The sequence below is a fragment of the Solanum stenotomum genome, chromosome 5 (genome assembly GCF_019186545.1).
Source record: "Solanum stenotomum isolate F172 chromosome 5, ASM1918654v1, whole genome shotgun sequence".
Taxonomy (NCBI): domain Eukaryota; kingdom Viridiplantae; phylum Streptophyta; class Magnoliopsida; order Solanales; family Solanaceae; genus Solanum; species Solanum stenotomum.
This window is the reverse complement of record NC_064286.1, coordinates 57,611,515-57,629,296: the sequence shown is the minus strand read 5'-3', so window position 1 is coordinate 57,629,296 and position 17,782 is coordinate 57,611,515.

The window sequence follows — 17,782 nt, the reverse complement described above, 5'->3', positions numbered from 1 at the left end:
CTATGCCAGGAAGACCAGGAAAAAATAGGAGAAAAGATAGTGATGAGCCACTTAAGAAGAAGTTTGGAAAGGCTACAAGGAAGGGAAGAAAAATGAAATGTTCTGTGTGTAAGACTTTTGGACATAACAAGAAAGGATGTCCAACTCTGGTAAGTTGTGCTTTGATGTCTCTTTGTTACTGAATTTTACTCTTGTTATACTTTTGACTTTAAAATATGTTTGTAGAAAAATGTTGCTGCTGGAACAAGTGCCGCAACTTCAAATGTTGCTGCTGGAACAAGTGTTGCAAGTGCTGCAACTGCTGGAAGCCAGTCAAGTGTAAATGCAGGTCCAAATGCAGGTTGCACTCCAAGTGCAGGTCCAAGTGCATGTCCAAGTGCAGGTGTGCAGGTCCAAGTGCAAGTCCAAGTGCAGGTTGCACTCCAAGTGCAGGTCCAAGTACAGGTCTAATTAGTGCTCAACAATCAACTTCTAGTGCAGGTGGCCAAAAAAGAAAGACTAGCACAACTTTGAGAGGTGGTGCAACTCTTGCATATAAGAAACCAAGACCAAAAAAAGCAAAGACAGCTGGTTATGGTCTCTTATTTGGATCAGGTGGCAGTGTAACTGCGAGCATATGTATTTTATCATTTAAACACATTAAATTGCTTTAATTGATATTAGTTCATCTTTAAGTTAAGATTTTTGTTGTTCTCTCAGTTTGAAAATACTAATAGGGTATTACATAGTGCTACATTGTCAAGTTCAACTCCTACCAATATTGATCTTGGTTACAAACCCAATGGACTAAGGTGGAAGGGAAGAGCTGCAATTACTCAAAGGCAACTACGGGAGGAGAGTTACAGAAGCACTCAAGGCACACATTAGATTTCACTTGGTTTAGCTTAATGACTTGATCCCAACTTACTTTATTTTGATTAATGACTTGATCCCAATTGTTTTGGTTATGCTACTAGGAAGACTTTGTTTTTGTACATGAATGGCGCCTACATGAATTTGTGTTATGTTGCTATTAGGAAGACTTTGTTTTTCTGTATGAATTTGTGTTTGAATGAAGTTGCTATTTAGATTTCTGAAGCAAATGCAGTCCATTTCATTATCAAATAATACCTAGTACAAATTAATATATCTTAAAAATAACGGCTACAAACCAAATAACAACAATCACAATAGCAGTGATATCAATACTAGTGTTTGATCCTTGTCTTCCTTGCCTTCCTTGTCTTCTATGTCTTCCTTGTCTTCCTTTCCCTGAACTCGTTGATGGATTCTTAATGTTGTATTGTTCTTGGCATGTTGAATCATTTGCATCAGCCCATCGGAAGAATCCACACCCATTATCGGATGAATATTTTTGGCAACCCCAAAACATTCTTCCAGGATTAGTTGGTGTTCTTGATGTCTTTAGTTCAACATATATTCCACAGTAGCAACATCGAACCGTCATTGTGAAGACCAACAAAATCAAACCAACAAAAATACAATAGAACCACACACAAAAAAAAGATGAAACAAAAATACAATAGAATCACACACAAAAAAAAGATGAGTAGATCGAAGGAAAAAATAAAGGCACCAAAAATAAAAGAGAAAAAAATTTGAAGAGACAAAATCGAGAAAAAGAGGAGAAAAAAGCTCAAATTTGTCCAACAATGGTGTTTGAGTGAAAATAAAGAAGAAAGATGGCCTTTAAAGGTCAAAATCTGATTGTTAGTTTATTTTTAAGGCGTCTCACGCTCTTACCTTGTGTGTATCATACGCTCCATGTGGAGTCTTTCCACATAGGATGCCACATCAAAAAAAGTGTTTAAAATGTTGGGTTTGGATGGGTTCAGGGGTCCAGATGACAAAAGAGTAGTAGAAGGGTTCACAATACAAACAGATACAAGTACAAGGGTCCACCAGACCATTCTGCCCAATTTAAATAATGTTTAGATTTAATTAGGAGAAAATGAACTCCACGTAGGTGCCACATAGGTGGGAATAAGGAGATTTAACGGATGAAGGAGCCTCAAAGTTGGATGACAAGGACAAATATATTTAAAAAGTATAAGGAAGAGTAAATATGACCCTTTTGTAAGAGTATAGGGACAAATATGACTCTTTTCTGATTTTAAAATAGATCAGAACGGATGAATCCATTTGCATACACACGTGATTTGCCTCAAACGACTGTTGGGTATACAAGCCTTTTTTTTATTTTCTTTTTTCTAAGTTGTTTAAGACTGTTTAGTACATGCCCATACATATACTATATTGCAATAATGTATCAACGAGAAATATATATGTGCCAACATGAATCATGATCTCTATCTAACTGTAATAATGTGTGTTACTGATTTCCAAGATATATGGTAGCTAATAAAAAAGTGGAGTATTATTTTATGCCATCATACATAAATGTGTCTTTTAACTTGGTCTTAATTCATATCTATGTTCTTAATTTTGGATGTGCACAAGTAAACACTTAAATTTGTATAAAATTAAACAAATAAACACATTTGCTTTAGGCGTTGAAAAGCGATACATACCTCCATAATTTGCGATAGTAATATAATTATTGTTATATTATATTTAACAACAATAATAAAACTTGCAAAATGAATATCTCTAGATTCACTGTATTATTGATAATAGCTAGTGGTGATGGTGATTGACACCTGACAATAATAAATTATTGTTGTGTAGTAGCATGTACGCGGGTATATATAGTTGTCACTATCTAGAATGAGACTTAACATACTGAATTTTACTTGTATATTTTCTCAAAGTGACTTATTTCTTGGAAAATAACAAGAAGTAGAAAGATTCACTAATCATCTATCAAGAGGAGAATAGCAACAAGATCAATTTTTTGGGCAATAACATCTCTAGAGGTAGTGACCAACAGCAATCATCAGGGAGAATCACCACCATCAAAATCACAGTCCCAACTGTTCTGATTCTTCTTAATTGTTTTCTAACAATACATGAAGAGGTGATCGAGCGAAGAGGATGGAATTGAGACGAAAAATGTAGGTAAAACATACAAAAATATATTTATTTCGATGCCTATGTAGCCATAGTCTTTGCGAAGATTCAAATTGTTTTGCCATATTATTTTTCCGCCGACTTGTACTTTTAAGAACACATTTCACAAAGGTGATAAAACTATTCCTACTAACTATATATCCACAGCTCATCGCAACAGTCTTCCATATCTCTATATTTTCCAGTTTTAATAATTATCTTTCTCATGATGGCTTCGTTACAGTCTGTGATAATATTTTCCATATAACATTTCTTCATAGAGCGTGGCAACGTTGGAATAATCTAACGAGACTTTTTGAGTAATCTAAACGAGAGATTTACTCCAAAAGTCTCGTTAGTTTACTCCAACCGTTGCCACACTGTATGAAGAAATGTTAGATGGAAAGTATTATCCCAGACTGTTATGAAGCAATCATGAGAAAGATATTTGAAACCGGCAAATTGTAGAGATATGGAAGAGTGTTGTGAGATTTGGATAGTTAGTAGGAAAAGTTTCATTCACATCTGTCAAATGTGTTCTTGAAAGTACAAGTCTGCGAAAAAACAGTTTAAATATTTGGAAAGACTGTGGCTTCCTAGGCCTCTAATAAATATATTTTTGTATGTTTTGCTGTATTCGTAAGGCTCTAAATCAGTTCATTGACATGAGTTTTACATTGTGTCGTCTTTGTTCCATCGATCGATCACCTCTTCATGTATTGTTTTGTTTCTTAAAATATCTAATATTGTCAAGAAAACAACTATATATGAAGAAGATGAGTTTTTCAGATTTTTAATATTCTAAGAATTTATGAGATATTTCTTCAAAGGAATATATGTTTTGTTTTCTCTTCAGTTTTGAGGAAGATAATCTTTGATGTCACGATTTCTTTGTAAACATTCAAGATCTTAAGATATTTGACATGCAATTACATCTGTTTTGTGTTACTCAATGTCTCCATTTAAGAACTAATTTAATATAGAAATATTTCTTCCTTTAAATTAGCTATATAATTAACAACATTCACTACCCTTATTTTATAAAGTTTTAATCTATTACTCAAACGTAAAATTTTAGGACTCTTGTGTAATTTTTTAATTCATCGACATGTTACGCGTGAAAAGGAAAAAGTTGAACAATATATGTACCTACTTTAGTTAAATTAGTTTAGCTTTAAGATTGTAATCATTGAGTTGAATGAGATTAAAGTCCACAAATCCAAAGTTTATTTCTTTTTTATAAATAGTAACTATATATAGTAAGAGGTTGGGTGTTGTGGACCCACATTCTGCCGAGCTGGATAACTTGAGTGGGGCACCAAGGAGAGGCATGCATATGAGGACTGCGCCTAAGAAATTAATTGATTATGTTGTGACTAGGGCAAATCACGTGAAGGGCAACACAAGTACTGAGAGTTAGTATAAGTAGCTAAAATGAGGATGAGTAGGGTAGGCAACAAGTTATAGCAATTTCTTATTCTCATCTCTGTGATCTTCTCATCATTCATCACATTCTTTATCCTTATTAATGCTTTTGTATTGTTTCTGTTTCCTTCAAGTTTTAGATCTATTGTAAAGCAACTTAGAAGTGTTTGTTTATAATATACTACTTGAGATCCTTCCTGCTCCATTGGTGCTTTCATCTTGCCGACTATCATGTCACCGGATTCGAAACTCATAGCTCCCGAGGTTCCGATTCTTCTGGCCTTTCTGATGTTGACCTTCGTTCCCACCTGGCAAGTCAACAGTTAGTGATTCAAGATCTTGCTGCTCAAGTAGCAAATCTCAGCTCTCGTTTGCCGTCGCTGATGGTTGCTCCACCTTCTAGCATGGCTGGTAGTTCATCTGGTGGTCATATGCCTGTTCGCCATAAATCGGTACCGGTTGAATTTGGTCGTTTTAATGGTGCACATTAGACGCTTGGATCTTTCTGGCTGATCGTTATTTTGATTTCTACGGTATTATCGCTGAACATAAATTGACCTTGGCTTCGTTTTACCTTGACGGTGAAGCCTTGGAGTGGTATCGATGGCTCTATCGTAATAAGCAATTGAGTGATTGGCCTCGATTCACAGAGAAACTGCTTAGCCGCTTTCGTCCCCGTTATGTCCTTTCGCCGGAAGGTCGTCTGTCTAAGATGATGCAAACTTCTATTGTTCCAGACTTTCGACGTCGTTTTGAAGCTGTTATGAATGAAACGATGACGTTGCCTGAGGAGTTTTTGGTGGAATGCTTTCTTTTGGGCCTTCGACCCGATATTCTAACTGATGTTACTGCTCATGAGCCCACACGGTTGGACCAAGTCATTAACCTAGCCCATATTCAGGAGCAACGTATTATAGCTGAAAAAGGGCCACCCCGACCCGCTTTTGCTTGGACCCAACCCTTATTGCCTACGCCGACATCCCAATCAGCTCCAATTGTGCCGACGATGCCTTCTAATGGTCATCTTCCCTTTAAGCGCCTATCTCACGCTGAGATGCAGAGTCGTTGGGAAAAAGGGCTTTGCTTCAATTGCGATGAGAAGTTTTCTGCCGGCCACCGTTGTAAGACTGGCCCTTAATTGTTGCTTTTGTCATATGAGGTCGAGGATTCTTTACTTATGCCGACACCCGTAATTTCTGATGAGGTCCTCGCCGAGGAACTTCAATGTTTGGAGGTTCAGGCTCACTCCACTATTTTCTATCATGCCTTGACTGGTAGTGTTTTAGACCATGTGATTCGTCTCACCGGACATGTAACTGGTTCTCCGGTACAGGTGCTTGTTGACAGCGGCAGCACACATAATTTTATTCAATCCCAGGTGGCCAAGTTTCTCCAGCTCCCAGTGACGTCAGTCCCTATTTTCTCCGTGGTGGTGGGAAGTGGACAACTTCTCAAGTGTGACGGTGTTTGTCATGGTGTGCCATTGACAGTTCAAGGATCCACTATTCATTTAGATTTTTTTGTGTTAGTTGTCCATGGGGCTGATTTGGTTATTGGGGCGTCGTGGATGGCTACATTGGGTCTTGTGGTCACGGATTATGGGGCTCGTATTTTTGAATTCAACTATCGTGGACAGTGGTACAGTTGGCATAGCGATCCACCAGATGTGCAACCCATCCAGTTGCATAGCCTCCGTCGTTTATCAGCTACTGATGCCATCTCTTCTTATTTCCATTTAAAATTGGTGGTTGATTCCCCACCAGCAGGGGACGGCACTTCCCAGGTTATTATTGCCTTACTAGACTATTTTTCAACTGTATTTCAGAAACCTCAGGGCCTTCCACCGGTGCGACCCCAAGATCACACCATCCATTTGCTACCAGGGACAGAACCAGTGAATGTCCGCCCATACTGGTATCTATATTTCCTGAAAAATGTCATGGAACAATTAGTTGGTGATATGATTCGCGATGGGGTTATTTGTCCCAGCACCAGCCCTTTTTCTTCGCCAGTTCTTTTAGTTCGCAAAAAGGATGGCACTTGGCGTTTTTGTGTGGATTATCGCGCTTTGAACGCTGTCACAGTGCGCAACGTATTTCCAATTCCCACTATCGATGAACTCTTTGATGAACTTTATGGTGCCCAATTTTTTTCTAAATTGGATTTGTTATCGGGATATCATCAGATTCGGGTCAGCCCAGGGGACGTCGAGAAGACTGCATTTCGGACTCACGAAGGGCATTACGAGTTCCTTGTTATGCCATTTGGTCTCTCCAATGCTCCCTTCACATTTCAAGCGGCCATGAATGATATATTTCGCTCGTATTTGCGCCGCTTTGTATTAGTTTTTTTTTATGACATTCTGATTTATAGTCCTTCTTGGACTGCCCATCTTGAACAATTACGGTTAGTCTTGCAATTGCTTCAGGAGCATAAATTGGTTGCTAAGCGGTCGAAATGTGTCTTTGGCCAAACATCTGTTGATTATTTGGGCCATGTTATCACTACCGCTGGTTTAGCAGTAGACCTAGCAAAATTACAATCATTCAGCAGTGGCCTACGCCTTCTTCTGTGAAAGATGTACGGAGTTTCTTAGGGCTGGCTGGGTACTACCGTCGATTTATTCATCATTATGCATCCATAGCTGCACCGTTGACTGACTTGTTACGTAAAGAGGCCTTTGTGTGGGTTGTACCCCAGCATGAAGCTTTTGATGCATTAAGGCTTTGTCTCAGCTCCACCCCTGTTTTGGCGCTTCGGATTTTAGCAAAGCTTTCCAATTGGAAACGGATGCCTTCGGCGTCGGTATTGGAGCTATATTATCACAAAATGGCCATCCAGTGGCCTTTTTCAGTCAAAAACTTAGCAAACGCATGCAACAAGCTTCAACCTATCACAGGGAAATGTTCGCCATCATTCAAGTTGTTGGCAAGTGGCGGCAATATTTGTTGGGATGCCAATTTACCATCGTGACTGATCAACAGTCACTCAAGAACTTAACCACCCAAACTATCCAGACACCTGAGCAACAAAAATGGCTCAAAAATTGGTTGTCTATGACTTCACCATTATCTATCGACCTAGCCGACGTAATGGTGATGCTGATGCGTTATCTAGAGTTTCAGATGTTATTTACATGGCACTCTCTAAGAGCGTTCCCACTCTTCTTACGGAATTAAGACACCTTAATACCAGCCATACTGAGTTGCTTGCTCTAAAGCAATCTATTCTCACGAGCCCTACCTCTGTTCCAGCTTATTGTATTCGTGATGGGTTAATCTTTTACAATGGGCGTCTGGTTATTCCCTCAGGTTCTTCCTTACGCCAACAACTGCTATTGGAGTTTCATGCATCTTCCATTGGAGGGCATGCTGGAGTTGCCCGAACATACCATCGTTTGGCTTCTAATTTCTACTAGAAACGCATGAAACAAGATGTGAAGGTTTTTGTCTCCATGTGTCAAATCTGCCAGCAGGTGAAAGATATCAATCATCACCCTTTAGGCTTTCTTCAACCCCTCTCGATTCCTGAATTGGTTTTTGAAGACATTGCCATGGATTTTATCACGTCTCCCTAGTTCAAAAGGAAAATCAACAGTCATGACAGTGGTGGATCGCTTGTCCAAATACGGACACTTTATTTCCCTTCCATCTACTTTCACGGCCAGAACAGTGGTTGAGGCTTTTGTGGTTGACATCATCCGCTTACATGGTCCTCCACGCACCATAGTCATTGATCGCGATCCTAGGTTCATTCATGATTTTTGGCAGGAGATACATCGGCTGCAAGGAACTACTCTCGCCATGAGTACCGCCTATCACCCACAAACCGATGGACAATCAGAAGCATTAAATAAATGCTTGGAGCAGTACCTACGTTGCTTTGTGGCCGACACTCCAAAGGATTGGGTTGCCATGCTGCCTTGGGCTGAATTTTGGTACAACACAGCCCTCCAAACTTCAGCAGGCATGATGCCTTTTGAGGTAGTCTATGGCCGTAAACCACCGTCTATAACTCACTATGTTATGGGAGATAGTTTGATTGATCTGGTGGACCAGTTCTTGTTACAGAGGGATGAAGTTTTACAGTTGCTCAAGTTGAACCTGATCAAGGCTCAGAAGCGTATGAAAGTTAATGCGGATAAGGCGCGCACTGACATCCATTTCCAAGTGGGAGATTGGGTTTATGTCAAACTCAAACCATATCGCCAATATTCGTTACGCTTACAGCCTTCCCACAAACTTGGGCGCAGGTTTTTTGGACCCTTTCAGGTCCTCAAGAAAATAGGAGCAGTTGCTTACAAACTTGACCTTCCGGAGGCCGCGAAGATTCATCCTGTTTTTCACGTTTCATTGCTCAAGCGTTGTATTGGACAGCCTGAGAATCAAGTGACTCCTCTACAATTGACTGAATCAAATTCTGATTTGCCACTGCCATCTATGAACCTTGAGGACAAGGTTCTGAATTCGGAAGGGAGTAATGTTGTGGACCCACATTCTGCCGAGCTGGATAACTTGAGTGGGGCACCAAGGAGAGGCATGTGTATGAGGACTGCGCCTAAGAAATTAATTGATTATGTTGTGACTGGGGCAAATCACGTGAAGGGCAACACAAGTACTGAGAGTTAGTATAAGTAGCTAAAATGAGGATGAGTAGGGTAGGCAACAAGTTATAGCAATTTCTTATTCTCATCTCTGTGATCTTCTCATCCTCATCACCTTCTTTATCCTTATTAATGCTTTTGTATTGTTTCTGTTTCCTTCAAGTTTTAGATCTATTGTAAGCAACTTGGAAGTGTTTGTTTATAATATACTACTTGAGATCCTTACTGCTCCATTGGGGTCTTAGATCCAGGGGCGGACCCACGTTGGTTCCAGGGGGTTCACCCGAACCCCCTCGGCAAAAATTTACACTGTATATATAAGGTAATTTTTTGTACTTATGTGGATATATATATTTTGAACTCCCTCAATGACAAGGAGAAAGAGATAGCCCAGTGGCATTTTCTTTGAAAATTAAGTCTCATGTTGAGGGTTCGAATCCCTGCATTAGCATTTTATTTTTTTCAGTTTCAATTTTTTTTTTTTTTTAAGGTTTTAGTTCCGTTTTCACGTTTTTTTTTAGTTTTTTATTTTATAAAACATGCTAAAAGTGTGGTTTTAAACCCAAAAAAATTCAAGGGTCCACCATTAAAACTAAATACTACTACTTTCTTGAAATTTTGTTTTGTTGGCTTATATATACACGCTTATACTTTTATTTTTCGAACCCCCTGAACGAAAATCCTGGGTCCGCCACTGCTTAGATCGATCATCGTCATGTATATATACACACTAACTTCGATAAAGCAATTTATTTAGTAATATCGTTCTAATTTAGCGAAATACATCCTAACAAATAAAGAATTATTTTGCGATAATTATTCAGCAGTAGTAATATGGTTATTGTTATGTTTTATTTAATAACACTAATGAATAAGAATATTTATAACAAATACTCTTTATAAATGTTGTTTAGAATATTTTTCTTAACACAACATTCTGACAATTAATCACTTAATACTAATTAAATGATATTATTTATTGTATTGGTAACAATACTTTAACTACAGCATTTTGGTCACTCAAAAGGATCACGCAAGAAATTATAATTTTTTCAGGATAGTTGAGATATGATGATTCATTTTCCTCCTCCTTTTTGTTTTGGGAGTTATAATGAAAAATTAGAATATTAATTATCACATTTATAATTTCTCTCATTAAGGCAATCTTTTTTGTCATTTTTTTTTAATTTCTCATTTCATGTTCGATATTCATATTAGAATATGATTAATTCAAATTCAAACTGTTTAAGGCTTCTTCGGCTACAATACTCCCTATCAAAATAATTTTTATGCCCAAAACTTAAAATCGAAAACTTTTTGTCATGGTCCCTAGCTATTTATTTCCTTTTTTCCTTCTTTCTTTGTTTTTTTCTCCCATTTGTTGCTATTTTGTCAAAAAAATATATAATTATTACTCCAACTTTTCCCCTCTCCATGATGTTTATTTACGTGCTCTTCAGTAGTTTTACTTTTTCCTTCCCCTCACAATATTTCCGCTCATTATAGGTAAGTGATGGTGCAACATTGACTTTGTATATCTATGTTGTTTTTTTGTTTTTTCTTAAGATCACGTATCTATATAATGGTAAATAATTATCGTTATGTTTTATTTAACAACGTTAACACTAATGAAAAAGAATGTTCATAACAAATACTCTTTTTCTTAACACAACTTTCTGACAATTAATCACTTAATACTAACTAAATGATACTATTAATTGTATTGGTAAAAATACTTTAACTACAACATTTTGGTCACTCAAAAGGATCATTTTCCAGGATAGTTGGAGATATGATGATTCGTTTTCCTCCTCCTTTTTGTTTTGTTTTGGGAGTTTTCTGTATAATTATTGATTAATTTATTTGATGATATATAAAAAAATTATTCTGTCCCATTTATTACTTTTTTTTTTATTATATCTCATGAGTTAGAAAAAAAAAACTTCATTTATTTATATTCCATATTTAAATAAGTAAAATGTTTTCTCAAGTCTTCATCTACCTAATTGTTTTGACTTAATCGATCTATAGATAACAATCACATATGAAATTGTTGAATATGCTTATTTCCATTTTTTCCTTCTTCCTTTTTTGGAAATTTTGTTTGAGACTTTTTGCAATGTCTAAACACATCGAATAAATCTTGATTCTTCAACCCATATTTCATAGTAACACTTTTGGAAGTTAGAGATTAGACACTACATGTGTTATTTTCTTTCCAGTTTCTTTCCCATGTTGTGTCCCTTTTAAGTTATGCTTCTTACACCATGGGTAATTTTTCATTTCAAAATATTAAGGATCTCATGTTAGAAGTTTGCTAAACATAATCATTTAGTATGTTAATGTGATGAAGAACCATTTTAGGGAAAGATTTGTTCGTTTCTTCTATTTTGATGTATTTATGCAATTTATTTTGAGTTAAGTATGATTTTTTTTTTCGTATCTTCATGATTTGAATTCACACCAATTCTCCTTTTTTTTTTCTAAAAAAATGAAATTTATGATAGGAATAATTGTCTTAATTATTGTAGGAATAAATGTGTCTTGTAGTTTCATAGATTGTTAACAATTCATAAAGTTCTTGATTTTGTATCCTTTATATATTGTGATTCTTGATTTTCCTTTTTAGAATATTAAAGATCACATTTATAATTTCTCTCATTAAGGTAACTAGACACATCTTTTTTGTCATTTTATTTTAATTTCTCATTTCAGGTTGGATATTCATATTAGAATCTGATTAATTCAAATTCAAACCGTTTAAGGCTTATTCGGCTACCATACTCCCTATCAAGAATATTTTTTACGCCCAAAATTTTAAAAACAATTTTTTTTTGTTATGGTCCCTATCTATTTCTTTTTTTCCTTCTTTCTTTGTTTTTTACTCCCATTTGTTGCTATTTTTTTTGTCAAAAAAATATAATTATTACTCCAACTTTCCCCCTCTCCATGATGTTTATTTATGTGTTCTTTAGTAGTTTAACTTTTCCTTTCCCCTCACAATATTTCCGCTCATTATGGGTAAGTGATGGTGCAACATTGACTTTGTAAATCTATGTTATTTTTTTGTTTTTTCTTAAGATCATATATCTATATAATGGTAAATAGTTATCTTTATTGGCTATTTATACAAAATCATTATTATAGCTAAAGTCATTTATTAGTGTAAACATATACATTAACTAACAATAGTTAAATGGTAATTGTGTATATTCTAACATACCTTACGTATCTTAGTTTAGATTTTAGTATAAATACCCGCAAATAAATTTTCATCATTTATTGTTTAGAACTTGCTTTCTCAATTTCGTGTGATGACTCAAAATATTGGAAGTTATTTTTTGGCTATCCATTCTAGGATGAAAATAGAAAGGACACATTTTCATCAATTCAAAAATTAAACTTCACAGACCAAGCATGCTCTCTGATATTGTTCATTGATTACAAATATTTGAGAACCACTAAAAAGTAAAAATTTAAACATGTCATGTTATTCTATCTACTAATTATAAGCATTTCTATTGTGTCATTCATACTTTATTTTGGTGTTTTTTTTTTTTAAATAAATTGATCTTAAAGTCTTGTCTTTCAGCTCTTTAAATAAAAAAATTATGGAAAATATCTCTAATATCTAAAAGAAAATCACAAAACACAAGTTTATATTTTAAAATCATAATACAATGCAAAGTTATGTCTTACGAGCATAATTTTACCCCTACAAAACTTATGATGTTAGAAACATATGATATTATTATTATTTTAAAAAAAATAGGGATAGAGAAAGTAAGATTATAAGATGGAGAATCGAATAGGTAATCAACTAACTGTGTTGTAAAAAAAATTCATTAGAGACTTAAGTTTAATTTAAAACACACAAGTTATGCCTTATAACAAGACATAACTTAGTTTCTACAAATTTATACTGATAAATTCAGTATCAAACACACAAAGTTATTTCGTAAGAGGAACAATATTTCTACATAATTTATGTTGGATAAGACAAAAGTTCTCTAAATTTATATCGAGAGAATTAGACATTACACAACTATATTACTTAATTCCTATGTATAGAACTTATATCAGACAAGACAAAATTTATATCTTGTGAAATTAGATCATAAATAAGAATATATTGATCCATATTTTTTTATTAAATAAATAACAATACAAATAAAAATTAAAAATCACCCCCAAAATAAGAACATTTTGTGCAAAAACTTCATTTCTTTCATGTCTTGGACCACTATGGCCTACTTTGCAGTTTAGACTGCTAGATTGTGGGTTTTGAGCTTACAAAATCCAATGATCTGCAGTGTATTTTGTGGATTTCTTGCTGGAAAAACTACTCATTTTGCGTTGGAACAAGTGCATGTTCGAATTAAGAATCAAATCCATGCTTGCGTTCAAGGGTGGATCTATGTTGATGTAAGGTGTGTCATGTGATACTACTTCATCGATATTTTTTCCCTTAAACTAAAATTCTTCAGCTTGAACTCAGATTAGTCGAACACCAAAACAAAAAGAGTACTGAAAAAGGCATTGGCTAAAAACAAATTAGAGATTATGGTAAAGTAGTAAATGCTTTTTCATTTTTAATCAAAAGTCTCAAATATTTTTAACTTCAAGGTGTGTAATATCACTCCCCGAGCCTATACCCTAGGCGTGGCCGGCACTCAAGAACCATTGTTGGCCCCAAGTGAACCCTTGGCCTGGCTTACTTACTTAGTGGAAGACTTAAAAGCATAAATACAAAGATTCAATGCATCTCTACTCAATTGCTTAATAAAATACTTAGAACGTTTTAGAAGTCAAACATTCAACTTGGCCAAAATGGTAACTCAAGTCTTAACATATGAAAGAATAATGTAAAGACAATTGACTACTAACTGTCTATGAAGCCTCTAAAACAAAGAGGAATGTCGGGACAAGACCCCCGATCATCCTAACAATGAAATACTGAAAGCAAAGTAATGCAAGGAGGCTCATCAATTGACTCTGAGTGCTCAACTAGATCAATGAGGCCCTGGGTGATGATCCTGGTTACCTGCGTCTACATCACAATAAGATGAAGGCCAACTGACATCAGTGCATTGAATGTACGAGTATGTGAGTTGAAATGCTAAACATAACATAGACTTGAAAAAAATCTGAAAGGAACACTTACCTTGGCTCTTCTCAGCTCATGAATAACTTAACTCAATATAAAGATATAAAACACATGCAATCTATGAAAAACTTGTAAAACAGTGGAAAATAACTTAGTTCGTTAAAGAAAATGCAATAACAAACCTAACTTTACACATATAATAAAGTAATATAGTTTATGTGGAAGATTCTCTAACCGACAACCACCACTATGAGTCTAAGTGGTGATACAACGTCTCGCCCACGCTGCCAGAACTGTCCTATACTTTACCGTCGTATAGAACGCCTTAACTAAATGGATCCACTAGTCTATGCTAAAAGCACACTTAAGGATTTATCTAAAAAGTATGATCCTTTATACTACCCATGATGGCTACATGGTTCATGGAGACCTGAGTTAGTATGAACTCGTATCCGCATATCGGTGCTCAATACTACTCCCAAAATATACATAACTCAGATGTTCTTAAAACAAACTTCTTTCTTTGGTTTGAGATAATTACTCAAAACTTAGCTTAAAAGCTCTCTTGGAATCGATGTTCCCTTTCTTGCTCAAATGTGAAAATATTTTTTAAACTCTTTGGGAATACATAGTTCTCATATGCTTCTTTGAAGAAATGACTTCAATCTTTAATTTTTACTCATTATTCAACTTGAACTTTAAGTCTTAAAACAAAGTTAAAACATTTGTGAAAGACTTTTGAAAACTTTATAAACTTCTCTTGACTTGATTCGTAACTTCTAGACTTGACTCCTAACTTCTTGACTTGACTCTTAACTTCTTGGCTTGACTCTTAACTTCTTGGCTTGATTCTTAAATTCTTGACTTGACTCTTAACTTTCCTTGAATTGAATTATGGATTCAAGGTTCATGATCTCATGTTTATGGATGATTTCATGATGTTTGGGTGTACCTTAGAGTGTTGGAATCAACTAGCAAACATAGGTACGTTGCGAAGGAACTAGTACGAAAAGATGGGGGAAGAATGGGAAGAACTGGCGTCCCTGGTGCTCTGAGAGGCGTGGAGCGCCAACCCTTGAAGTTCAGACACTGACTTGGGGCGCTCTGGCTGGCGCGGCTCCCCAGAGGTCAAAGTTCAGAGGCCCCTCTTTGGGGCTATGAGGGACGCGACGCCCCAAGACCCTCCCCAGGTGTTCCCCGACTTTTCTTCTCCGTTTTTCATCTCTAAACCCTCTAATTTCACTTAATTCTTTCCCCAAACACTTAGGATCATTTATAACCTGAATATATATTAGATTCAACTCGAAATTACACTCGAAAACATGAATCAAATTTCAAGAAACTTCAACAACACAACCCACAAGAATTCAAAAGAATTTCATCAAGGACTCAAAGGATTTACTTTCAAATTTAACATACTTCGCTGAATTGAATCATGATTGGCGTGTGGGTGAACTAACCCAACGCTATGTGATCTCACATACCTCGTAGGATTGAATCCTTGGCAAAATCCACAACCAAACTCGAACGTTCTTAATTCCTCTTATCCTTTCTCCTCTTTTTTCTTTTCTCCAAGCCCTAGCGTGAACTTCAACTTTTTTTTTCTTAATGATGTATACCACTAGACAGAGCATCTAGCAGTTTTTTATTAAAACAAAAATCCTCAACAGAAATAAGTACAAGCAAGGGGGGCTAGGCCTTACCTTGTCAATCCTATGAGGTAACATACCTCTACTAATTAACAAACATGAAGAAAATAAGAGCTAGAGAGAACTAGATATTCTATGATCATCACAGAATTCGTAATACACTCCATAATGATATTACAAATGAGAATGCTTAAATAATGCACAAATATAAAATCTAAGAAGAAAGTTGAGTTATCAAACTCAAACTTACTTTTACAAATGTGTGAATTTAAAATGATAGATTGCTCATCTAAAGTAACCTGAAGTATTTTCCTCTTGTCTTCTTCTTCAAATATGTCCAACAAAATTTGATACTTCATCATTGCTTTTTGAATGTATTGGATCTTGTTGAAGCTATTGATACTGCCATATGATTTTGCTTTACTAGTCGCATCGGCAGGTGCCTTGGGACAAACTCTCCTATCACTTTACCATCCCAACTGTGTTGTCTTCCATGTGTCTTCTTTTTGTTTTTGTTGCTTCCACATCTTTGATGCCTAGGTGAGATATCCCCATCTCTAGCCACTTTATCAAAGCATATGTCCAACATATTATCTTCCTCATCCTTATCCTCATCCTCATCCTCGTCAAAAGAATCATTACCCAAATCACTAGCATAAGCATTAATTGGACTAAATCCTGATGCTAAGGCCTCTTGTTCATTCTTCTTTGCAATTGTACTTTTAGGTACAAATTCTAGAGCTTGTGGACTCAATTTTCTATTCAAAAGAGGAGGTGAAACATGCTCTTCTTCATCAACCAAATCAGCCCACCTAGGAGTACTCATCTCCCCTTGTTGTTTTTCTTTCGAAATTAATAAATCATTTGTAAAATTAGCTTGAGAGAGTGGTGACAAACTTTCTCCAAAATTTTATCATTCCCTGTGGATGATAAGCGCTGTCCAAATTCACCTTGATGTTCATCAGGTGAATCCAAGTTTTGGGAAGTGACCTCATGAGCTGAGATGCTCAATGTGACCATGGGTGGCTTTATCGCTAAATTGGGTTTGAGTAACATGACAGCCTAACTTTCTTGAATAGCCTTAGCTACTGTAGGACTCATAACATTACCATATTTTTCGGTCCGCGTGCTACATACTCCAATTGGTGTGCTAACTGATTGTATATCACTATCAGGATCGGCTCGAACCAAAGTTTTCTCCTTCGAGGGATTAGAATCAATTAACTCTAATTCCTTCTCCACCCCGAGTGCTTCAAACCAATTTGTACAAACAGTGTCCTTTGATCCATTAGAGATTGTAGTACTAGATTAGTAGTTACCTGTTGCTTATTTTCAAGACGTGGAGATTTACTTCGACTTGCCGAGGAACCAATACACATAGAAAATGATTTTTTTTGTGCAATTGTGTTTCAATTCCCAATTGCATTCTCATCACAACTAGAAATTTCAACTTGCAAATCGATAGCTTCCAAAGGTTTCAAATTACCACTCTCAGATTCTGTAATTTTTTCCTTTCCATCAATTGCCAAATTCTCAAGTTGCATATCATATTTTTTCACCTGTATAGCATCATGAAGTTCCCCAGGAGTGTGCTTATCACTTTGCGTCATACTTGAATTTTCAACAACAATTTAATTATCTTTTACCTCATTAATTTTTTGTGCAAATTGTGTATTCTTGGATTTGTTATTTTGCTGATTTGAATGCACAACGAGTTGCTCTTCAACTCCAACACGATCAACTGAATTACAACTTTACCGCGAAGACTCACCAATTTGAGGAATTAAGGATAACATTTGATTCCCTGAAGAATAGTCGTCCAACATTGCTTTGCTTAGGCGCTGGCCAGAATTTTGGCGCACCAAATTTTGATCTTGAACACCACTCTTTTCAGCCCCTACATCTAAATCTTTAACAATTTCATCCTTTTCACCAATTTCCAGCCTATTTAAATCAATTTTTTAGCATTGAGATGATCATGAAGATCTC